The following is a 26,512-nucleotide window of genomic DNA, read 5'->3' on the forward strand; positions in this document are numbered from 1 at the left end:
AAGTGTTTTTCATAGTAAGGAATGATAGTATAATTTGAATAGAAAACCAATAAAACCAGATTTCAGTTGCTTTTGTTTCTATGATGCCTGTCAAGGGGACCAATCTTCAATCTTCAATCTACCCACAAGAGAAATGAAACTGCATTGCGAGAATAGAGCGGAAGACCTGTACGTTCTAGATCAATGGTTCCTCAACCTTCCTAATGCTTCAACCCCTTGATAACAGCTCTTCATGTTGTGGTGACCCCATTCGTAAAATTCTTTTTGTTGCTAATTCATAGCTGTAATTTCGCTACTGTTACGAATTGTAATGTAAATATCTGACATGCAGATATCCTCAGCAACCCCCGTGAAAGGGTCACCCAATGCTCCAAGGGGTTGCAGCCCACAGGTTGAGAACCGCTGGTCTAGATGGTGCTTTGTTCTTTAGTACAGATAGCTGGTGTGCCGTCCACCTGAGACAAGCTGGAGTCACCTGAGAAGAGGGAACCTCAGTTGAGAAAATGACTCCGTAAGCAAGCCTGTGGGGCATTTTCTTGATTGAGGACTGATATGGTAGGGCCTAGTCTACTGGGTACCATCCCTGGGAAGGGGGTCCTAGGGTGTATAAGAAAGTAAACTGAGCAATACAAGGGTATCTAGGAAGCAGCATTCTTCCACGGCCTCTGCTTTTGCTCCTGCCTCCAGGTTCCTGCAGCACGTTGTAATTAGTAGGTCAAAGAGTTACATAAAATTAATAATAAAAACATCAGGAGCAGTATGTGTTCTTTGACTGGCAATAAAGAGCTACATTTAGTACTCTAACCTGTGATAAAGACTAATCTAAGCTCCACTTAAAAATTAAATTCAAGGGTGGTTTGGCTTGAATGGAATCATGGTCTAATAAATATGCTCAGAATCACAATATAGGACTAAAGATTAGGATTCCTTTAGCTAGCCAAGATTCATTAAAGAATCACAAGATGCAGGCTATGCAGATGAAATCCCTTTGGGGAAGGATACAACTTAGCTGTTATTGCTTCAGGATCTACTGAAAGTTAATTTTGGTCGTGATTGGGTATTATTACACCACATCCAAGATAGACAGCTCGACAAATTGTGGAAGATGAGAAACAGGCAAAATTTATTTTGATGTTTCAAACCTTGGGAAAATGGAGCTGGGTAAAGCACTTGCTGTGCAAACATAAGGGCCCGAGTGTAACGTGAATCTTAAAGTTCTTATTAATAAAACAAACCCAGAGCCAGGTACTGGGGTGAACGCTGGAAGATCAGAGAAGCAGAATAAGCCACAGCTACCTCGCCAGCCAATTCCTCAGCTGCTCCTGTTTTCTCAGACTGAAGCCTCTGAGTCCTCACCCAAATGGATCTCAGCTGAACTGCTGCTAGAAGCCTAAAAGCTTAACCAGTTCTAGTTCCTGGTTTTCATGCCTTACATACTTTTCTGCTTTCTGCCATCAGTTCCTGGGATTAAAGGCATGAGTCACCATGCCTGGCTGTTTCCAGTGTGGCTTTGAACTTACAGAGATCCGGATGGATCTCTGCCTCCGGAATGCTAGGATTAAAGGCGTGTGTACTACCATTGCCTAACCTGTATGTTTAATATTGTGACTGTTCTGTTCTCTGACCCCCAGACAAGTTTATTAGGTTGCACTATATTGGGGAACACAATATCACCACACCCGAGCATGGATCCTAAGCACTCACATAAAGGAGAATTTGGTTGCATATGTAACCCCAGAACTGGGGACTGGGGAGATGGGCATATTCTTGGAGCTCAATAGCCAGTCAGGCTAGCCAATTGCTGAGCTATGGTTTCAAAAGAGACTTTGTCTACAAAATAAGATGGAGAGAAGCTAGTGAAGACACTCAGTATTGACTTCTAGACTTCACATACATGGGCACATGTACCTTCCTAGTCATATGTACACACAGAAACACACAATATCACACATACACAACTCTAAGGAAGTAATCCATATTTACTGGATAGCTACTGGTTGCTGAGCACTATGAACAGTTCTTAGGACACAATGTTGTTAAGGCCATCTGACCTCAGTTCCAGGCAGAATAACAGGGCAGCCATTGGACTGATGGAAAGATTTACTAAAATCAAGATATACTCATCTAATTCTTTTTTGTGTCAGAGTCATTTTTATGAAAGATGTTAGAAATGTATTGTTTTATTTTGACGTTTTGCAGCTGCATTACAGTAAGCTCAAATTGAGACACAAGGTTTCTTTGAAGTAAAGTTAGGTAATGTCATAACAAGTAGAGAGAATATATTTCTGACAAATTAATCAATATTAATCTGGTAGCAACCTTATAATATTTCTATCTTCAAACGGGTTCTGTGTAACAGTCTGTTAATAGTTAGCTTGAAAATATGAAAGGTGTGATTTTCAGACATGGTAATAAGGTGAATCTGGGGAAATTTTCAAATATTTGATGTGGAGACATCAAGAGACAAATTAGAAGGCTTGTCTCCCACATTTCATTGGCTTCCATCAGATATATCAGCCTTGTGTAATGTTTAGCAAATGCTTAAGAATTCTTCAGGATGTGTCCCATCTAACCTACAATTTCTTGTGTAGAAATTCTGTAGTATTTTCAATCTAGAGGATGAATTGACAGTATGTATATCAATCAGGGCTTCCTAAACCAGGGCCATGGAACAGAATGTGGAGCTAACAAAACATTTGGCAACAGTAAACATTTTCTGAAGGTGTAGTGACCAAAAATCAATTTAAAAAAGTCAAAAGTGACTTGACTCTGAGGGGTTTCTGACAGCCTTCACCTGTGCTGAGTCTCACAGCTTCACCGCTGCCTTGGTTCTGAACACACAGCGTGCACATCTTGCTCTGTGCACTCACTCACACCATGCTGCCATCCAGTGCTAGTAAGTGCTGCCCTACCCCTTCACCTTAGACTATTATGTGCTGTAGTACTTTGGCTGCGCATGGCTTTCTGTTCTTATTTAATGGCTTAAATTTAGAAAGAAAAGACTTAATATTTTCCTTCTATCAATCCTCAGCATTTAAGTATCAAATTACCATATCTTTTGGGTCGTATTGTATTAGAATGTTTGATTTAAAAGACCACTGTTTGAATTGATGGCTTGATTTTTTAAAAACAAAAAAAAATGTTGAATGAATTTTGATTTGTAATTAAGGCAGAATTTCCAACCATTTCTGAAATGGCCCTAAATATACTTTGCCATTTAGTGACATGTGTTTATGCTAATTGGAGTTCTCAACATTGATGACTATAAAATAAAAGTATCAGTCAGCTCTAAAAAATGTTGATGATAGTCCATGCCTTATGATATCAAATATTCATTCAAGGTTTATTTCTTTATATAAAGCATACAATCATGTTTATGACGTTAATGTACAATTTTTCTTTCATCTTTAATAAAGGATACAATTGCAAGAATATCAAAGAATTATTTTAAAATAAATTCCTTTATGATTTATGAGCAGTGGATGTTTGATTTGTAAGCCTATGTCTAGATACCCAGGATCATGCACAATTTCTGAGGCAAAAAGGGGTCATTAAATGGAAAAAGCTTAAGGAGCTTTGGTATAGATGCAGATGTTAATATACTGGAAGGATTAGCAGAGTGTGACCTGGGTAATACCAGAGTTAACTGTGAGGATGTGCATTGGGGTCTGAAGCAAGTAAACCAGATGCACTGATATAAAGTTAGAGGAAAAGGCTTGGGACAGGAGGCTTAGCTTTGCAACAACTTCAATTTTAAAAGTAATCAAAGGAGCCCAATCCAAGTACCACAGGAGTCACAGTCACAAGCTAGTGTGATCTTAGTTTGTAAAGTTGGAAGTGTAGAATAAAAGCTGCTTGGAGATCATCTATTTCAGAAAATAGAATCATAAAAGCAGGGCAATTGAGGGGGTAAAGAGACTTAAAATCTGGATACAAGGGCTGGGGAGATGGCTTGGCTTGGCTGGTAAAGTGCTTGCTATACGAACGAAAATTTGAGAGTTCAGTGTCTATAACCTGTGTGAAAGCTTCACCTGGTGGCATGCCCAGTGATGAATATGTAGACTGGAAGATTGCTGGGGCTCATGGGATGGCTAGTTGAATCAGCAGATCTCAAGTTCCAGTGAGAGTCTTAGTCAAAAAATAAGATGCATTGTTCCTATAGAAAGATATCTGGGATTAATCTCTAGACTCCACATGCACTCATGTGCACATGCAAACACATGTACCATCCACATATGATCACCCACAACTGCCTATATATATATATATATATATATATATATATATATATATATATATATATATATATACATAAGAGGAAAGGTTGAAAAAGCTGGAAATAATTATTTTAGGAATGGCTTGAAGGTGGAGGATATAATAGGATAGAAGAGAGGCTGTGCACTGTTGGGGAGAAAGAATAATAATCCTTAGTCACTGTAATCTCATGAATTAGACAAATATCAATGAGTGTTAATCTACAGTGTAGTATGTTTGGGTTCATAAAACAGTAATTTTTTAACATTCAAAATATTCTTAACGTGGAACATGTAATGGGTTACATCAGAGTGACCCATAGAGGTAATATGAACTCCTCCCACCACTGTGAGTCTACAGGTTGCACTGTTTTCACCTTCTGAGGTGATACCTTTAGGAAACGGAGTTTGGAAAGTACCAGGTCACCCAACCTTTTCCAGACATGATGTGTAATAGAGTACTGGTAATCGATGAGGAGGCTGTGGAAGAGTTAGACTGCATGACCTATGAAGTCTCTTCTCCCAAAACTCATAAAATGATATTTACCCCTGTGAGTTCACCTTAGTTCAGACCTCCAGCCTTCATCCTTGCAACCTTAAGAACTTAAATTGTTTTTTGTCTCAATGCAAGCAGACTTTGGCCTTCTGAGTCACATGAAAAATAATTGTTGAAATCTGTCTTTGCTGTGTTGATTTGGGCTATCAAATATCTCTTCCTTCCTTCTTTGACCAGAATTTTGTTTTTATATTTTGAAGGGTAATAATGCTTCTCTCTTATGGCATGTTATCTTAGTGCAGTGAATTCCAGCACCTTCTATTCTTCTGTAATAAATGAATAGGCTCCTGCTGTCATGCTTATCATTCCTCATTTTGTCATGACATGGAACAGTTATCTGAGTGAATGTGACCAGTCCTTCCAGGATTTAGAGTTCCAGAATATGACATGAAAGAAGGAAAGATACGTGGATGTTATATATCTTAGTGTGTGGTTTCTTTTTAGATTGTCACATCCCGGGACCATAGCACTACCTTAGTTTCTGGTCTCTGATGCTGACTTGGTTCTTACCTGTTTCTGAGAGTACTACTCTTTCAATAATTTATGCTTCTCATAAATTCTCCTTTGATTACAATAGCCAAGTTAATTTGTAATGATTTTATACAAAGGATCATAAGTGATATAAGACTTATACATAAAATCCAAAAGTTTAATTTACCAATTTACAAAAATACTGAAAACCTGTTGGACATGTGAAGTATCTTCCTGAAGGAAAGGTCCATAAGGAGCTGGGAAATCAAAAATATTTCTTGATGATAATAGAATCAGAACATGTACATATGGATTTAAGGGGTTGTAATAGGACCCTGTGGTTTTGGTGTTCCCTGTAGTAAATCCAAATTACTATGAGCACAATGCCTCCCAACACTGATGAATGCCCCCAGGAATTCCTCCTTTGCTTTGGAATGATTGATCCAGTTTAGATTTTCTAAAACTTTCCGTCAGGTTACTGGTAATCCATACAGGTCTCTTTAAGGAAAATGTTCATTCTCCTGGTAGTGTTTGGGAGGCTGAGGGGAGAGGATCATGAAGTCGAAGCCAACTTGGACTGCCTTGTGATTCTCTCTCTCTCTCTCTCTCTCTCTCTCTCTCTCTCTCTCTTTCCTTGTCCCCCCTCCCCCCACATACAAGTTACAGGAGAGGAAAGCACAACTGAAATACTGAATAGATGTTGTGGCATTAAAATATTTAGCAGATTTTACACCACAGACTCTAAATACATATATAAAATGCAACAAAAGAGAAACATTTATGTTCATTCTTCTGACTCAAGAAGAGTAGCTTTGTTTTTACCCTTAAGTACTCTCATAATGTCCTTGACTCTCTCTTTTATTTACCACCTATATCTAAATTTCTAGGTCACTTTAGGACAGGCATTTAGCTATAGAATTGCAAAAATGTCAGCACCTTTGACCAGAACATAATTTGCAATGCCTCTATTCCACCTGAAGTGTTTATTGAGGAACACAGGATGTTTTGTGGGCACAGAATTTAACATTAGACATTGAGTTGGATTATGGTCAAGACAAAATGGAAAGTTGTCTAACCAATAAAAAGATGATCACATCCATACACCATTACTCAGAATTATGCCTGGATAGAATGCTGAGATTTACCTGTGTTGGGGATGGTGTGTTGTCTTGGATGTGGTACAATGAATAAATGGGGTTACACTTTCTTCTGGGTCAAGCTAGTTCAGATTGGTTACTCCCCCTTGTAGAATGTTGGCCTGGAAAGCCAGATATGCTAGATTTAGCTTACTAAGTATTTTTCCTCATTACCTAATAGGCCTGTAATAATCATACTGTTTATTAGAGGTAGGACAATATAAGTGAGTCTCAAGCTGTGTATATTTAGATAGGAAAGTTTCACACCAGCTAATTGTGGGCTCTCCTCATACAGCAAGAGAATGGATTCTCTATTTAACCAAATCAATCAGAAAATTAGAGTATGAAGAGTCAATGTACAGATGCTTGATCACTTACACATACAGTTTATGTATACTTTGAGATGAATGACCAAATAACATTCAAGTGAGAAGCTAGTACTATGATTTTTATTTATTAACAGCATAAAATCTATCTGTGAGGTACTAGCTTAGTAAAAGACTCTGCCTCAAAATTAATGTACAGATTGATTGAGAAAACATATCCAGTGTTAATCTCTTTTCTCTACATACACAAGCACATGTTTACGTTCAGACACACCCATACACATGTATGTATATATATGCACACACACACACACACACACACACACACACACACACACACATACATAAACACCTGCACAAACAGATGCACATACACAATTAGTAAATATAAGCATATACACAGAAATACTCAGGCATGCTAATGTGAAAATATTGATTTAACCAGGTAATAGAGTAACCAAAAGTAGTGGGGATATGAACTACTAGCTATACCATGTGAAACAGGAAATCAAATTACAAAGCTGTGTTTGGGAAAGAACTGGGTTAGAATTTTGTCTTCATCCCTTATTAGTTATACAATCTTGAACAAGCTGTTTGACCTTTCTAAATTTCATCTTCATTGCTATAGAATAGGGATAAAATATTGCTACCATATTTTTTGTCAACTAATGACCATAAAAATATCTTGAGAAAGAATCTCCTTTTGATGGGAAGGGTACATAGTGTGTCTGTGGTGCATGTGTGCACAGATGTGGACACATGTCATGTGATCAGAGGACAACTAATAGAAATCAGTTCCCTCCTTTCACTGTATGGATGCTAGCATCAAAGCCAGATTATCAGGCTTTGTAGCGAGCACCTCTGTGCCCTGGGCCATCTTGCCAGCCCAGAAGTAGAGGTGACTTTTCTGCTGCCTCATTTAACATCCCTCTACTAAAATGTACTGGCTACAATAGGATATTGAAATGAGCTCTATGTATAGACTTGCAGTGAAACTCCCAAATGAGAAAAATAACATCCCTCTTCCTCTTCTAAATACTCCCTCTAAAAGTTCCTGTGGAGCCTACTGAGTGGGTAGTAGCACTAGTGATGCTCTCACTTTCTCATGTGTGTAAAGAAGTCATTCATTCATAGACAGTTCATTCTGGGTTGCTCATTGATAGACAATACAGTCTGGAGACACCTATCTCCTCCCATATGGATCCAGGTGAGGGGAGGTATATGTTAGCCCTTTACATTTATAAGAGTAGCTGAATGAAATGACTGACTTCCCTTCAGATGGACTTCTGCATGTTAGGTTCTGGTTTGGGTTAAGGAACAAAAGAATTGGTACAAGATGGCAGGAGAATAGACAGACATTGCTTTCAGTCACATCACAGTTGACACAGAAAGACTTCATGAATATGTCTTCTGGACCTTCAGGCATCTGGTGAGCTCACTGAGTTTAAACCACATGGCCAGGATGCTGACCAGGAACTGCATGAAGGGATAAAGTACATCCCGTCAGGAGCAGATGGAAGATGTTAGAGGACATCACATCAAAGGACACCTGCACTGAGAAGAGAGTAAGCAGCAGAGGGGCATCCTTGTAAGTCTTCCCTTGTTCAGGACACAAATTAACCTATGTTCCTTTGAGATTGTTTGCAATCAAACAGGAGACTAATAATGGTGAAGAATATGTTCTCTGAGTCAGCACCCATCAGTGAAAACAGTGGGCACAGATGATCCCAAGTTGTTCCCCTCAGGAAAGGAGCATCCTGTCCTTTTTTGTTAAGTCTTCTGATTCTGTAGATCTCTACAGACCTTACCTATTCCTCCTGTCACTCCCAGCATAGATCATGGTGTGTCTATTGCTCTTTCCAAGTTGCATAATCTCAAGTAGTTTTTGTCTAATGGTTTGACTCTTCCTTGAACTTTGTGTGTGTGTGTGTGTGTGTGTGTGTGTGTGCTTTGACAGCATGTGTGTTTCCATGTATAGATGTGTGTTTTCCCACAGAGTCCCTAGGTTAATGTGGGGTCTTCCTTGATCACTCTTTATTTGCTGAGGTAGAATCTCTCAAATGAATGCAATACCTACCTACCTGATACAGGTAGTACAGCTATTCAGCTTGCTTGAGGCTTGAGGGAACCCCTGTTCCAGACTTCTCAGTGCTGGAATTACAGGTGGACTTACATATCCACCCAGCATTTACACTGATTCTGGTGATCAAAATTCCAGTTCTCATGCTCCCATGGCAAGCATTTTATCCACTGAAGCCTCTGTCCAATGCCTGGACTTACTGTTTGCTGTATTTTCTTAAAAGGTAGTTTGAGTGTCAATAAACTAAGAGGTAGTCAAAATTGTTTGATCCCTAGGAACCTAAAAGTGTCAGGCATTGGGTCATCATCTTTCTTCTTAAAACAATTTATTTTCCCTACTAGACCATAACAATGCTATCACAGCATCCTTCATCTTGTCTTAGTACCCGGATTCATACTTCTCTGGTAGACATTGGAGGTTAGCCTTGACAACTCAGTGTCAGTCTTGGGGCTTTCAAGGATTTCTTGACTTCTTGCAAATAAGACCCGGCTAGCTTTTTTGGCAGACCTGGGATAAGTGGAGCCCATTGAATTATGTGGTGTACATTTAGTGTTAAGATTGATTCTGGCACCCACTCACAGAGCAACTGATTCTTGCAGGTGATGCCAATATAATTGCAAAAAAATTCAGAAGGGGGACTTGTTCATAGCATTTAAAGTTTCTCTTTTCTCCAGTGAATCCTATCTTCTTAAGCCAGCTTAACGATGTTGGCGAGTCTTGAGGCTCTGCTTTCAGAACTGCTAGGAGCTACAGGTGATGGCTAACAACCGTACATGTTTTCCTGCAATATAATGAAGTACCAAGTTTAATAAAAAAAAAAAAAAGGGAAAGGGCCAAGTTTTTTAAAAAAATTGACAAGAAGAGGGAAATGGAGCATTTAATAAGATTTGTCTTAAAGCTGTTATTTTGGAGATTTAAGTAAATCCTCTTAAATACTCCAAATTTTCAGTCATAAGTATGCCTTAAGGATTTCTTTCCCAAAAGTGTAAATAAACCAAAAACAGCCCCCCATTTCTGGGTATGATGATGGCGTCTTTCCTCTCAGGGTTATGGGAAGTTATCCTATGGGGTCTGTGAGTGATACACTCACACTGATTATACTATTGAAATGGTGTCTCTACTTTTTTTTTTTTTTAAGACAATGACATCGTTTTCAAGATTTGACTACTTTGAGATTAAAGTGCACCTTCTGGGTCAGGTTAATTTAGGCAGACATATTTTAGTGCTTAACCACAGAGCATATTCCTCAACTGTAAATTTCAGTTTCCTGTCAGAGCAACCCCAAAGGGATACCTGTCAAAATCAGAATATTTAGATTAATTGGGGTCTCTATGATGCTTTCTGGCCCAGGAGGACCTCATCACCTCAGGTAGGTCTGGATTGTCCTTTGAAAGATCCCAAGGCTTAGAGGTTGCATGATCTCCTGCCATTATTCCCACCATCCAGAAACGTCCTCTGTCTCGGTGAGGGCTTTCCATCCAAGTTTAATTGTCTTTCCTCCCTGTGTTGGTAAAGGCACAGCTGGTCCATATTACTGCACAGTTACTTTATTTATGATAAGCCTATCCCATTGCTGTGATTAAAAAAGGAGATACTAATTTCTAATTTAAAATATTCTTTAATTAATTAAAAGCCCCCAAGTCTTAGTTCCTCGTGAGTTTGGAAAGTCTTGCTAATCCACAGGGAACACACAGTTTTGAGAAATATCATCCTTGCTCAGTAAAATGTCAAGCATCTTTGCAACAAACATTTATTTAGAGAAACAGTTTGCTTACAAAAGAAATGTCTTCCTAGAAACTTAAATAGGTAGACAGAAACTATGCAGCATTTCCCCCAAAGTCTTAGTGTCTCAAGATGGCCTCCAAAGTGTTACAGTACCTTGATCCCTAGAGACTTGAGGCTTCCAAACCTGTGTAATAATATACAAAGTGTGGCTATGGTTATTTTCTTAATGCTTTGAACTGGTCGAATGTGACCAGTTGGTGAGAATTAATTCAAATACTAGTGAAGTACTGAAAAATCCATCAAAACAACAAATTCATGTCAAATCTACCCAAATTCTTATAGATCTTGAACAATTTCCCAGTCACTTTATGTGAGAGTGGAATTTTTAAAAGTCAAATTTGTGTTTGTTACAGTTAAGATGCTCACAGCTGGGAAGCTGGCTTTCTTCATACTTCTCAATTTATGACCATTCAATGAGAAGAATGTTATTTCATATGTAGAGACATTTTAATAAAAGCCTCCAGCCTTCATGTCCTTTCTTCAGATTTTTAACAGATGGCACTGTATCATTCTTGATTCTTAGAGAGACAACTTGCCTTAAGCAGTCTGAAAACACGACCTTAATGTAAAACAGGGATGTGTATTTTTCAGCCAGTGACTGAAGACAGAAAACACAAAAAATGCAGCTATGTTAAGGGAGGATTTGTGGGAGAAATTTCCAGAAATTTCTCATTTAGGAAATGTAATTAATTTTTGGAAGTTACCTGGTAGCTCCTGTGTGTTGATCATGACACTGAGCTCTTTGTGCTCCCACACATTTTAGAGGTTCTTCCTCCCTTCTCTAACAGCTCTTCTAAATATCTGAACTTACTTTAAGAGGGCAGATGACTTGTCCGAGGTCACTGCTTTTCTTGGCAGCTGAACTAAGATTTGAATCCAAGCTACCTGACTCTAAACTCCTGTTTTCCAGCCATCTGATGGCTTTATTTTCAACTAGAGAAATATGCCATTTGTTCACTCTTGAGGTCTTTAAAACTCTCAAATGTTTTCCATTTTAAACCATGAAGTCATATGCAAGCAGTTGGAAAGGATGTTGAGCTCAGCATCCTGAATGTCAAGACCTTGTCTTTCCTCAGAGACTTAGCCTGGTCACCAGTGTTTCAGTGATATACACTGGCTGCAGCAATTATATTTATGCATTAGCAGAACTCAGGGAATAGTCATTTCTTCTAAAGCTCTTTTTTTCTCCTTTTTTTAATTGCTTGGAGGGAGATTGCCTTTTCTACTTATTAGAAAATAACATCAAATCTTTATCTAATTTATGTGGAATTGCCTACACACATTCTGTCTTATGTTGACCTTTGCTCACTCATTTCATTTCTCTTTTACAAAAACTACTCATTGATTGAGCAATGTGAACAGACACAGTAACATAGTGGGACCTCACATAACTCTAGTGTGTATAGAAGATGTGAGAACTGGGTGTGAGCTATTTTAATAAATTATCTTTCTATGGACTCTAGCCATTTTTCCTGTGGCATGCTATTTGTGTGTGGTCATGACTAAAAGGCACATAAATTCTATGATTCATCAACAAATAAAACCAAAGGCTAGAATTATTTTTATACCTGTGGTTTGTTGGGCAGAAAGTTCTGTCTAAATAATATAAGCAAAACAAAAAATAGATTTATGAGATACTGTTTCATATTTTTGTTAGTGTGACTATTGGAGATTCCACATGTTAGAAATGGCCGAATCACTCAATACACAGTGTCAAATCTCATCAGTTTGTATGATCAGAGTTACCTATAATTTAAATTAATATTAGATATTTAAAATTATGGAGTCCATAGTTTTTTTTCCATATTTTGAAGTTTAACTACTGTTGTTGCTAAAAATTTTACATTTTCTTTGCTCATGTGCATGTGTGTGCACATGTATGAGTGACTGATTGCATATGTGTAGGAGCATGTGGATGTGTGCACACAGAACTATGGGGGCTTGAGTCTGATGTTAGACATATTCTGTAGTCATTTCCTGCTTTATTTATTGAGTCAGGGTCTCTCCGCTGAGCTCACAGTTGGTGACGTGGCTGGGCCAGACAGTTGGCTTACTCTGGGCGTTTCATGTCTGAGCCTTCTGAACACGGCAGTTACAGGAGAGTGTCTGTGCCCACCTGGTATTTATGTTGGTTCTGAGGATCCAGCTCTGGTCCTCATGCTTGACAGCAGGTGCTTTAACCACCAAGCAATAGCTCCAACTCAAAAATTACACTTTTAGGAGCGTTTTTAAAATTTTAGGAAGTAATTGGTGTAAGTGATGGATCAACTGTTAAAACTAATTTTTCTTTAAACAATGAGTCTCATTTATGAATGTGGGCATTTGAAGCTGAAACTACAAATGTTATATATTCAGTTTTCTTTTAAGTCCTTCAAGGACTTGGCCAGACAAGTTCATATCTCTAATGAGCATAGCTGCCTTGAGAATTTAAATAAGCCTTCTAATTCTAATAAATTATTAAACTTATAAATATAGTAAATCTAGTTCTTTGAGATGTTCTAATTCTGTTTACAAACTCAGTCAAAAATCTTGTACCTTTGACTTGAAATCACAAGTCAATTCCATATTTTAAATTGAAATTCTAAGGTTAATCTGTCAGACTCCAATGTGCCAATTCCCCATCATTACAAACACTTTAAGTACTGAATATACACAGATTGTCTCAACGATTAAAAACCTGTTCTTGAACTTGACACAAAAGTATTAATACTTCATCATCTTTATAATTAATTCTAAACCATCCTGGATTTGGAAAGACATTCACCAAGGGCTTATTTTATCATCTCAGATGTGGAATCTGAGGCTTTGTATTGCAGAGTGAGTCCTTTTATCTTCGCTGTGGACACCTGTTGTGACAACGAGGCTCCAAGCTTTGTCCTCTACCAAGGTTTGTCTCAACACCCCTGCAGCCTGGTGATGCTTCAGCTGGCAGAGGTAGAGAGGAACCAGTCTGAGACACTCCCAACCAGTATATACCTAATTCTTAACACATTGCCTTTTATTTATATATTTCCAGATTAAATGTGAATATCCCTTACACTATTCCTATCACTGGGTCTTAATACTTACAGATATTCTAATGATGTTTTTGATTCTCCATATTTCTCATAGTTATAAACAAATACTAATGTGATAAAATATGCTATAAAATCACAAAATATTTTAGTAAGCTCTTTAAAATCTTATTTCAAGATTTATTCATTATTTTACATGTATGAGTGTTTGTCTGCATATATGTATATGCATCATATGTGCACACCTGGGTGGTGTCCCCAGAGGTCAGAAGAGGGTATTGGGTCCCCTGCCACTGGAATTACAGATGGTTGTGAACCACCATGTAGGTCTTCTGTAAGAGCAATAAATGTTGTTAACTACTGAGCCATCTTTCCAGCCCCAAGGTTTAGCAAATAAGTCAACCAAGGCTGAACAGAGAAGAGTATGGAAGACTTCCTTATAATTTCAGTGTACTGATTAAGAATTTTATTTTTTTTCAATTAGTTCATTACTAAAATAGTCAAAATTTGAGAAACAGAATTTCTTTTTTCCCTCCCTCTCTCCCTCCTTCCCTTTCTCCATCCCTTCCTTCCTTCCTCCCTCCCTTTCTTCCTTTGTTCCTTCCTTCCTTCCTTCCTTTCTTTCTTATTTCCTTCCTTTTTTTCTTAATAGGAGCCTTTCTATGTAACCCAGACAGGCCTTAAAAATGATGATACTCTCACATCAATCTTCTGGAGTGTTGGGACTATAAGAGTGTGCCACCATGCCTGGGTCCACACAAATATCTTTCAAATGACTTTTTAATGATGTGATAACCAAAACAGCAGCAAAGAAAAAGCAGGTCATTAGACTTCATCAAAATGGAACCCTTTGTGGATAGACTAGCAAAATAGCTATTTACAGGTGCTCGAGGCCTGCTTCCTTTCAGTAGGGAAGACTCACAACAACAAATCAATAGTAACGTTTTCAGGTACAGGGGAGGGCACTAGAACCCAGCAAGGGAGAGATGGGAACCATTTAAGGCACACTGGGTCGAGACGGCAGTGTTCCAGCAGGTGCAACCCTGCTTACCCAGTCACAAGGGCCTCCCCTCTACAGTTGGGAGGATCCTCCATTGCATGGTGAACCAATGTCATCATCATGTTGCCTATGACCCTTTCTACTAAAAGAATCCCACAGTCATCACTGGGTTGGAGTGCCCCTTAGGAAGCTACTTGCAGTCTGTACCACAGCTTTACCTCAGAGAAGAAAGAAGCTTACACAGTCTTCCAAACCCGAAGTGCTCAGGCTGTTGAAGCAAGGCACTATCTTGGGTATAGAACTATGTTGCAGACAGGCCACAAGCCACATTCCACCACTCAGTCTGATCCACCATGTGGTCCAACTATCCTACTTCACCCATACATCTGAAGGAAGTGACATCAGCATGTCCAAGATAGCTGATAAGTGCAATCAACTTAGGTGCCCTCCAGTGGATGAGTGGATGAATAAAATGTGGTGTGCATGGTATTTGACCCCAACAAAGAAGAAAATTCTGCCATATGTGATGCCATGAATGAAGACAGGCTGTTAAGGGCAATGAGACATGAACAGCAAGACAAATCTAGCATGCTTTACCTCATATGTTGAAACTAAAAAACAGTGAATCAATTTGTGTATGTTGATTACTAGAGTGTAGTGGGTAGCCATTCCAACCTTGATCTGGAAGTTCCAACCCCCATTGAGGCTTCTGTAGCAGAAATCTTAGATGGTCTTATTAATAAAGTCAAACCTGAGCCAAGTATTGGGGTGAACACTGAAAGATCAGAGAGACAGAACAAGCCACAGCTAACCTCACCTGGCCAACTTCTCAGCTGATCTTGTTTCCTCAGAATGGAAGCCTCTGAGTCCTCATCCAGAATGAATCTCAGCTGAACTGTGCTGCTCCAAAGCCTGAAAGCTTAACCAGCCAAATGCTTCTAGTTCCTGGTCCTTGCGCCTTATATACCTTTCTGCTTTCTACCATCACTCCCTGGGATTAAAGACTCGCTTTCTGAGATTAAAGGCATGAGTCACCATGCTTGGCTGTATCCTTGAACACATGGATTTCTGCCTAGCTCTGCCTCCCAAGTGCTGGGATTAAAGGCATGTGCTACCACTGCCTATCCTCTATGTTTAATATTGTGGCTGTTCTGTCTCTGACCCCAGATAAGTTTATCAGGGTGCACAATATTTCGGGGAACACTCAGACCATGCATCTGTATCTCTCTTGGTCTTCTTGGCCCCACCTGGTAGGCGTGACAGTTACCGAAGCCTCAATGGGGGTTGGAACTTCCAGATGAAGGTTGGAATGGCTACCCACTACACTAGAGTCTGTAAGGGTTGGGGGAAGGTGAGAGGTAGATATATACAGGTAAAAAAAATACAGTCAGATAAAAAGTAGATCTAGGGTTCAATAGCACAGAGTGGGGAGTGTGTAGTTCTTAAAAGCAGGCAAGCTACTTAAATTTTTTAAATTGAAAATAGATTCTTCTCTCATACAATACATCCTGACCACAGTTTCTTTTCTACCAGTTCTTCCCCCCACCTTCCCTCTCCCCTAGACCCACTCCCCCTCCATTTCTCTTCAGAAAGAAATGAGCCTCCAGAAGACAACGACCAAGCACAATAAAGAAAGATACAATAAGACAAGGCAAAAAGCCCTCAAACTGAGGCTGGACAAGGCAATCTAATAGGAGAAAAAGAGTCCCAGGAGCACATGAAAGAGTCAGAGACACATCCACTCCCACTGTTAGGAGTCCCACGAAATGACAAAGCTAACAGGCACAACATTTATGTAGAGGACCTGATGCAGTCTCTGTGAGCCCTGCTTAGTTGATTCAGTGGGTCACATTCTCTTGGTTTCCTCCATCCCCTCTGACTCCCACAATCTTTCTACCTGCTCTTCCTGGGATCCCCTGAGCTTCCAGGGTAAGGTTTTGATGGGATGGAAACCTCCAATTTAGAATCTCTCTTCACATAATGTTAGGCTATGGGTCTTTGCACCCACTCCCATCTGCTGCCGGAGGAAGTCTCTCTAATGACAGCTGAACAAGGCATCAATCTATGAGTACAGTAGAATATCATTAGGAATTATTTCATTGAATATTTTTCCTTTTGTCAGTTGTGTTTGGTTCTACCCTAGGTCTCTGGTCTATCTCTTCTCTTGTTCCTGGCCATCCAAGCAGTGTCGGGCATGGGGTGACTCTCTTGGCATGGACCTCAAGTTAAACCAGACATTGGTTAGCCAGTCCCTCAAGTTCTGTTCCACCATTTCCCCAGCACATCTTTCAGACAGGACAGATTGTAGGTTAACAGTTTTGTGGCTGGGTTGGTGTTCTGGTTTCCCCTTTTGTAGCCTGCAGAGTGTCTTCCTAAACCAAAGAGACTAGAATGTAGAAGTGAAGGCTCCATGCAGGCATCAGTTTGACCTCTCTATTTGCAATAAGCTGTGTGGATGTTGTCCTCAGTAATGGGGTCCCATTGTAAGTTTTCAGAGAATGACCCTCTGTCCTAGCATCAGCCTGGGTTGTTTGGGGATCTCCTTGGCCAACAACTTGACCTATTGTAACCCTAGTCCACCACTGGAAGCATTGCTTGGTTAGAAAAGATGGCCCTTTCAGACTCTGTATCCCCCATTACTAGGAGTCCCCACCAGGGTCCTCCTCACAGATTCCAGGAAGTTTCCACTGCACTAGGCTTCTATGCCTCCCCCAAATGCCCCACAAATTCCAGCTGTCTCTCCTTTCACTTTCTGCCTCTGTCCTTCCCCTCCACCTGATTCCCCCAACTCCTGTCCCCAGCCCCAGTCCACCAACAAAATCTGTTCTATTTCTCCTTCCCAGGGAGATGCATGCATCCCCTCTAGAGCCCCTCTCTTTACCTAACCTCTCTAGGTCTGTGGGTTATGGCTTGATTATCATTTACTTAACGGTTAATATTCACTTATAAGTGGATGCATTTGTCTTTCTGGGCCTTTTAAAGAACTTTAAAAGAGGGATTTGAAGATTTCAACCATGAAACTGATAAAGAAATGATATGATAATTGCTCTGGTTTTATCTATGCACTGGTTTTAATAGGATGCTATACTCCATGCACATTATTATTATGTTATTAATTTTTGTGAATTATAAAACATTATCAAGAAACTGAACAACAAATTGAAGAATAGAAAGAATATTTGAAAACTATTTATATGATAAGTTCATGGAATCAAATGTACATTAACAATAAACTCTTACATTTCTGCAACAGAAAGACAAAAATCCAAACAAAGACAGGGAAAGGATTTGAATGGATATTCTTCCAAAGAACATATACTGATGTCCAACAAGAACATGGAATGTGAAATTAAAACCCTAGTGAGCTACCAACTCACATAAACTAGGATGGTTATTAAATAAAATAAATTAACTAGTAGTAATAAGGACGTAGAGAAATTAGAATGTCTGCACAATGCCAGTGGGAATCAAAACTGATGAAGCTACTGCAGAAAATAACTGGGCATCACCACCAAAAGCGTTAAATTCATAATTATCATATGACCTTAATTCTGCTCCCATCCCAAAGAACTGAAAACAGATGTTCAAACAAAATGTTGTTTATGAATATTCATGGAAGCACTATTCACAGTAGACAAAAAGTGGGAACAACTTTGTCTCTACTGATGAAAAGATTAGAGAAAAGAGTATGCCCTTATACTGGAGTATTATTCAGCTATCAAAAGGAACGATGCATGCTACAACATGAATTTTGAAACATAGCAAGTGAAAGAATCCAGACACAATGGGAACTAAAGAAATGGTTCAGTGGTGCTTGATGCTCTGGTGGAGGACCTGAGTTACAATCTCAGAATTCATGTTGGGTGGCTCACAGCCTGATCCACAAATCTGATGGCTTCTTCTGTTCTCCTAGGGTGCTGCACACATGTACATGTACACACATGCACACACACACAAATACACACCACAGTAACACACACCCCACAGTCTCACACGCACACATACACACACCACAGTCACACATACACATCATAGCCGCGCGTGTGCGTGTGTGCGCGCGCGCACGCGCGCACACACACACACACACGCACCACAGTCTCACACACACACATACACACACCACAGTCAGACATACATACCATAGTCACACACACACACCACAGTCTCTCACACACACATACACACACCACAGTCACACATACACACCATAGTCACACACACACACCACAGTCACACATACACACCATAGTCACCCACACACCACAGTCACATATACACACCATAGTCACACACACACACAATTAAAATATAAAAAGAGGAATCCAGACACAAAAGGTCACATAGGGTATGATTACTGTTTATTAAATATACAGAATAGGTAAATTTATAGGTTCACTTATAAAAGTTTTGCTTTTGGGGGATTTGGGAGGCAGAATGAAGAAGGACTATGTGATGGACACAGGGCTTCGTTTTAGACTTTGAAATGCTTTGAGAGAAGATTAAGATGGTATTTACATAAAATTTGACTATATTTAAAACAGCTGAATTATGTACTTTAAAATGGTTGGTTGGTCTTATGTGAGTCTTTTCTCAATGTTTAAAAAAAGATCTGTTCATTTTTATTTGATGTGTTTGAGTGTTTGCCCGCATGTATGCCTGTGCATTCTTTGTGTGTCTGGTACCCAAGGAAGCCAGAAGGGAGTGTTGGGCTCCTTGAGGCTGGAGCTACCGATGGGTATAGGCCAGGATGTAGGAGTTAGGAACTAAACCCACATCCAAGAGCAGCTAGTAGTACTCTTCACATCTGGGTGACCTCTCTAGCTTCTCCAGACTTTTTATTTAACTGAAAAGAAAAAGGCATTTTTATTTTTAAAGTCCTGTATTTTTTTCTTTTTCTTTTTTTCTGCGCCTACTGAGGGTGATATTAAGGATTAAATGTTGACTATACTCCCCACGTTTGTGGGCAGATTTTGCCACTACGTGAAGATATTTTCCCTTGGTAAGTGGTGAATAAAGCTGTGCAGTGTCAATAAGGCCAGGTCTTTATAGAAATAAGCTGGCCCAAGCCCTTCTTAGAAACATGACGATTGGCAGCTGCAGCTGCAGTGATGACTTCCCGTTCTTTTCTGCTGCCCAAACCCCAGTACCCTTTCTTCCATACAAAGAATTTTACTAAGCACCAAGACACTCAGGACCAAGATGTTAAAGTCAGAATAATTCCTGTATTTACCTCATTCCCACTTTATAAAGTGATAAAAAGAGAATAACACAGTTTCTGCTATTACACTCTAGAAGAATTTACAACAAAAACCAGTACCATACCTAGCTTTTGAACAAGTTCCAAAGATAGAAAGAATAATTACCCCCATTTTACAGGAAGGAGACTGAGGGACAATAAAACCAGGAAGACACACTAAATATACGTAGCTAGAAAATGGAGGAGCTAGCATTCCTTCCAGAAAGTCTTAACACCCACCTTCCCCTCAGCCAAGAGTTTTAAACTCATAATTTTATATTTTGGCTCACCAACTAAAAAAAAATTGTCGAGAGAAAGACCTGAAATATTTCATGGTCCCTAAACGCTCTCAGAAGTCTAAGCACTTCCTTTCTTCACTGCTGAGGCCATGTGACTGGTTCTGGTCTCTGAGCTGTGAAGGGATGCATGCCATTCTTCATCTACAGCTCTTAAGAGAAGAAAGGTCTCCAGGCTTTCTCTCCCATCTGCAAACAACAAAGAGGGAACATTGAGAGACTCAAGATTCAGATGAGCCCTACCTGGATCCCTGAGTGCCTACAAGAGGAACATTGTGCCCTCCCTGTCCCCTTTACACAAAGGAAAAAAAAAAAAAACCAACACGTGGCTACAAGACTCACCTCAGACCTGCTGGAGAAACATTTCTATGTGAAGTCACGGGTTGACTCGATACTAACACATATGCCAGTGTCTTGTGACAAAGATTGCTTCACTATAAATGACAGAAAACCTTGACATGGTGTTTCTAGGGGCCCCCTGGTGTCTCCTTAGTGATTTAACGGTAGGGTTGTGCCCTCATGGAGGGATGTGGCAGGTGTAACTAGTTAACATGGGGTCATCAGTGTGGTTACAAATCCAAAAGGAATTTTTATTCTATAAAGAAACTGGACACAGAATGGATACATAGGAAGAATGCTTCTTCAGACCAAGGTAGTGTCTGTCAGCAGTGATGATCTTGTCTGAAGACTGGCAGCACACCAGTACCCAGCTGCAGCCGGGAGGAAGACGGCACAGATTCATCCTAGTCCCTTCTGAAGAATCCAGCGCCACCAGCACCTGACCTTTGCACTCCTCGCTTCCAGAACTGTGACAGAATACATTTCTGTGCTTTAGTCTCCAATTTGTCATGGCGACTCTTGCCGACCCACACAGCGACCCCTGTAGGCTACATATGAGTAGGACAGTTCAAATGCGGTCCTTCCAGGGAAGACACACCAGCGCAAGGGTTGTGCGTTAGAAGCTAGGACTGTCCCAGAACCCCATGGGGTAAAATGGCCCAAATAAAGCCCAAAGCCAGAAAGAAAATCTTTTTACAGATAAACTCAGGGAAGTTTGTGGGGGGGGGGGGGTGAAACAGTGTTTGAACAGTGATAGGGTGTGCTCCAATACATGGTACTGAAGATCTTGGGGTCAAGCAAGACAATTTTAAAGTCTGAAATTGAAATTTCTCACTAATAAATTCTTTACCCTGAGAGAAGGGGAGCCTCAGACAAGAGAACCCACTGACCCTGGGAGCTCGTTCCCACACTGAGAGCAAACTCAATCTTCCCGGGCCAGGCAGAGGTCTAGCCCAAATGGAAGTCTCTTTCTCTTTCTGCCTGTGGATTCTGGTTACTTCCCTGCCTGCTGGAGCTACTCAGTTCGCATCTGTAAGTGAGCTCCCTGAAGGACGGAGGAAAGTGGGAGGCTTCCTTCCCTTTAGGAACATGAGCTCAAATATTTGTGAGGCTCCTAAAGAGAGGATTCAGGCGCAGACAACATCCTGATGGAGAGATGGTATATACCTGAAAAGCCCTGCTGTAAACATCTGCATCTCCCTCTCAACAGAGATAGTTTTTTAAGTCACTATAACAAATCACCCCAGATAACCCCAAATGGCATGCCTTAAATCTGAACAGAGCAAGGCAGACTCTTGCATAATTTGCAATCTCTATTATTTTTCCTACACATACCTTACTTGAGTAGAAGTGGATTAATAACTATGAATCACGGCGGAGCTTGCTATTTATTTACTCAGATGGTTTTAATTCTCTGAACAGAGAATTTGGGAGAGTGACTTTGATTCCCCTGTCTATGCCTTAGGTACCCTCGCTATGCCTTTCTTCACATACCTCTAGAAAGGTCTATTTGATGAACACTGTTAGATATCCAATGTCGGGGGAGTTTATAAACCAATGACTCAGACCCTGCAAGGACTTTCAGGTATATGATAGTGGACCACAGTTGTTGGCTACAGTAGTATGGGAAAGGCTCATGATTTGGACAGAACTTCAGTGCCCACTTCAGGAAGTAGGAAACTGCTGTACACATCTCCCAATGTATATTTCTTTGTTCAGATCTGAAAATGAGAGTCGTTAACTCTGTAGTAATACAGAGGGTCTCCAAGCTTGAGATCTGCCTGCCAATGTAGAAATCCTCACTCCCCAGTCAGCTCAGACTTAATAGGCAGGTCTGTTCCACTTAGCCCCATAATTTATTGTTCTCTTGTGCTATTCAAAGCATTAGGAGAGGCTGTGGAGATATAAATCTGAGGCAGAGTCCTGACCTCTATAAGTTCATAAAGAAGAGAAAACTCTGACAAGCTGGTGATGAATGAAGGCCATAATCCAGCAAGTGTCCTAGTCCAGATTGAATCTATTCCTCAAACATCAAGTTTGTTCTTAAAGGACCGTGGGAAGACAAGTACATGAGAAAAATCTGGTAAACTAATTGGGTAGATTTTATAGAGAATTTGAAATTTTAGGGCTGAAAGATGGGTCTTTGCTAAGCCCAAGATGGTAGAGTCTTCCAAGATAGGAAGTTTGGACAAAGGCTGCCAAGTCAGGAAACACACTCAAATGAAAGAGAGGAGAGAGGGCGAAGAGGAAAGGCCCCACGATGCCTGTGGAGCTAAGCAGTAAGGAATGCACTGGAATGTTCCAGAACAAAGAGGAGACAAAGAAGAGCAGTGCACATTGATCTCTGCCATGGAGCCTAACCTACTGTTTACATAGTTGGGGGATCAAAACTGCATGTGAAAGTATGTGTGGAAATAAAAAAAATTTCACATAAAAATAAAAAGCTCACCAAATTATTTTAGCCTTAAGTAATCAAGCAGATTTTGATAACCTGATAGCTCTTTGAAAAATTTACCAGAAATGCTTATGTAAAGATCCTCTATCATTGAAACCTGGCTGTTCTCCTACCCCAACCCACCCAGAAACTACAAATCCCAACATGCAGTGGTTGTGGTGTCTCTTCACAGCAATAGAAACCCTAACTAAGACAGTGGGGCTTTAGGTAGGAAGTCAAGTCAGTAGAGTAGCCCAGTCTTAGCTGAAGCTGATAGCAAAGGGTGAAGGTGTGAAGGGTCAACCACAGTTCTTAGTTAAGAGATTAGGAAAACATGAGTTTTAGGCATTTCACCTTCATGAAAAAAATCATAACAGCCACTCCCCCCATGGTCAAAGGATAGGCACTATTTTATTATAGTACAGGTCAGTCTACATTGAGGGATATTTTATATCTACTTACTACCCTCAATATGTACTATGGTTGCTATCCTTTATTTATGTCAATCCTTGTAAACACATGCCCACTTTTCAAGTCTCAAGGTAGAAGTTCTTGCCTCTTTGCATTGACAGAGGCCACCACACATGCCCTGCACATAGGCATAGCAGAAAGCTAGTCCTTAATTACTTAAAATGATCTCTTAGGACAATTTTAGTCTCTGTCTTTGCAATGGCAACATCATTATTTCTTGAACATCTGTCTCTGGTCTTCTTATGAATAGCAGTTGGGTCAGCTTCCGTATGTAATGGCTCCCACTCAGGCCATAAAGCTTTGATAGATTTAAACCAGTCTTTCACCAAAAGTTAGCAGTAAACAACTGGCCTATAAAGCTTTCTAAGAGACAAGAGAACACCCACTCTGTTGCTATAATTATTACTTCTCTCTTTAGGATGACCCTCGAAGAACAGAATGACAAAGCAGAGATATCACCTTCCTCTTTTATTCCATCTGTTTATTTTGTGCAGTAAATTACCAGCTCTGTTTGACACGGGAGTCAAACACTGCTGTGCCTCTTATCTGTAATTTTTGAAAGTGCAGCAAAGTACATACCCTTTAATTCCAACATAATCAAGAATTTACTTTCCCTAAACCGCATTTCGTCTCTTTCCCTATCATGTGGCAAGTGGTATTTGGAGCAGTTTCAAGTTGTTGGAGAATGTGCTTACATCAACAAAATTGGCAACTTTATTTCTGCACAGGGGAAAAGGCAGAAAAATGGAAATTCCAGTGAGGTTAATGTGATTCTACCTGTGGCCAACATGTTCTTGTGATCTGTGATACTATTATTCAACGGATGCTTAATTAGGCAATGTACTCACACCAATAGATGCAGCAATTCTAAAGACTGAAGGGCAAGTAGCTGGGAGTCTCATGCCATTTTATAAACCTTAAAACCTTTGTATCTGAAGGAAATGGAACTCTTCTCATTTGTGACCCAGCCTGACAATATCACTGAAGCCATTGTGACTCAGGATGGCATTCAGAGGGTCAAGCCTCTTTCCCAGGGGAGTTGAAGAAATGGAATAACTTATTGTACTCTGAATAGTTATGCACTCTGAAATTGTAAGAGATGCTAATTAATTCACACATCTACAAACATCAGCTCTCACTTTTATTCAATGTGAACTATAGCTAGAGTTTTCCTGCCTGGCCCACAGTCAGGACAAATCTCTCTCACCCGCCAGTCCCACAGCCACTCAGACCCAACCAAGTAAACACAGAGACTTATGCTTACAAACTGTATGGCTGTGGCAGGCTTCTTGCTAACTGTTCTTACAGCTTAAATTAATCCATTTCTATTAATCTATACCTTGCCACGTGGCTCGTGGCTTATTGGCATCTTTACATGCGGCTTGTCATGGCGGCAGCTGGCAGGGTCTCCCTCACTCCACCTTCCACTTCCCAGAATTCTCCTCTCTCCTTGTCCCGCCTACACTTCCTGCCTGGCCACTGGCCAATCAGTGTTTTATTTATACAGAACGATATCCGCAGCAGTGAACTTATTTGGTTTGTTCTCTATGGCAGGTATCAGTGTTACAGCTGAGTACTGTAAGATAAATCAAATATAATCTGTCTTAGCTAGGGCTTCTCTTGCTGTAACAAACACTAATACCAAAAGCAGCTTGGAGAAGAAAGGGTTTATTTCAGCTTAGAACTCTCAGGTCACACTTTGCCACTGAGGGAAGTCAGGGCAGGAACTCAATCCAGGAACCTGGAGGCAGGAACTGAAACAGGCCATGAAGGAATACTGTTTACTGGCTTGCACCTAATGGATGCCTCAGCCTGCTTTCTTGCACAACTGAGGACCAATTTCTGGGATTGCACCTCCTCCCATGGGTTAGGCCCACCCACATCAATCTGCAATCAAGAAAATTCCCCAAGAATTGCTTACAAAGGTAATCTTAAAGAAGCATTTTTCTCAATTAAAATTCATTCTTCCCAGTTATGTCTAGGTTGTATCAAGTTCAAAAAACCAACCAGTATGTGATCTACTATTTTCTCATAGAATACTCTTTTGGAGAAGGAATTTTTTTTCCTTTTTTAAGATTTTTTTTTTTTTTTTTTTTTTTTTTTGAGACAGGGTTTCTCTGTGTAGCTTTGCGCATATTCCCGGAACTCACTCTGTAGCCCAGGCTGGCCTCGAACTCACAGAGATCCGCCTGCCTCGGCCTCCCAAGTGCTGGGATTAAAGGCGTGCGCCACCAGCGCCCAGCCAAGATTTTTAATTTTATAATTTAATTTAATTTTACATATCAGCCACGGATTCCCTTGTTCTCCCCCCTCCCACCCACTCCCCGCCTTCCCCCCCAGCCCACCCCACATTCCCATCTCCTCCAGGGCAAAGATTCCCCTGAGGATTGAGTTCAACCTGGCCCCCAACTGGATTAGGCCCTCTGGATAAGTGAGACAGTTGATTAGCTTGATCTGTTTGGGAGGCATCCAGGCAGTGGGACTGGGTCCTTTCCTTAGTGCATGAGTTGGCTGTTTGGAACCTGGGGCTTATACAGAGATACTTGACTCTGCCTGGGAGGAGGGGACTTGACCTGCCTGGAGAAGGAATTGTTAATAGACTATTTCATTGAAAGCAATGGCAAAGTGAGTGATGGAAATGCATTACATAGGGCTGCATGCAATGAGGGAGACTCGTCTGGAGAAGGAGACTGGGAATTTTCTCACATGAGAAGTTTTTAGAACTAATCTTTAAAGAGGGAATGAGGCATAGAAAAGAACAGAAGGTGCGGGGAATGTGAAGGAACATGGGACATGTGAGTAGCCCCCAGTAAACTGAATTTCTAATGCTTAAAGAGGAAATGAGATATGGGCAGACTGATAAAGGAACTGTTTATATATTGTCCTGGAAAGGAAGAACTTAATCATCTCATTAGATGCTGAAAAAGTCTTTGACAAAATCCAATGCCCCTTCATGATAAAGGTCCTAGAGAGATCAGTAATATAAGGAACATACCTAAACATAATAAAGGCAATTTACAGCAAGCCAACAGCAAATATCAAATTAAATGGAGAGAAACTCAAAGTGATTCCACTAAAATCAGGAACAAGACAAGGCTGTCACCTTTCCCCATAT

At 40.3% G+C, this 26,512-nt stretch overlaps 1 protein-coding gene and 1 long non-coding RNA gene across 12 annotated transcripts in view; one reads left to right on the plus strand and one right to left on the minus strand.

Annotated features, from left to right (window-relative positions):
* Ttll7 (tubulin tyrosine ligase like 7) overlaps positions 1–26,512 on the plus strand; it is a 217,840-nt gene that overhangs the window by 156,371 nt on the left and 34,957 nt on the right. For all 11 annotated transcript variants that reach the window (XR_008216342.1, XR_008216343.1, XR_008216346.1 and 8 more), the window contains exon 22: positions 8,165–8,330. The gene's annotated coding sequence lies outside the window, so the exon portion shown is untranslated. The remainder of the gene's footprint in view (positions 1–8,164; positions 8,331–26,512) is intronic.
* The window catches only part of LOC128105495 (uncharacterized), a 61,575-nt gene continuing 51,068 nt past the window's right edge, over positions 16,006–26,512 (minus strand). Inside the window, exon 3 of the long non-coding RNA XR_008216353.1 lies at positions 16,006–20,342. This is a non-coding gene — a long non-coding RNA (uncharacterized LOC128105495). The remainder of the gene's footprint in view (positions 20,343–26,512) is intronic.

This window comes from Peromyscus californicus, unplaced genomic scaffold (assembly GCF_007827085.1).
Source record: "Peromyscus californicus insignis strain IS unplaced genomic scaffold, ASM782708v3 Scaffold_9__1_contigs__length_137607984, whole genome shotgun sequence".
Taxonomy (NCBI): Eukaryota; Metazoa; Chordata; class Mammalia; order Rodentia; family Cricetidae; genus Peromyscus; species Peromyscus californicus.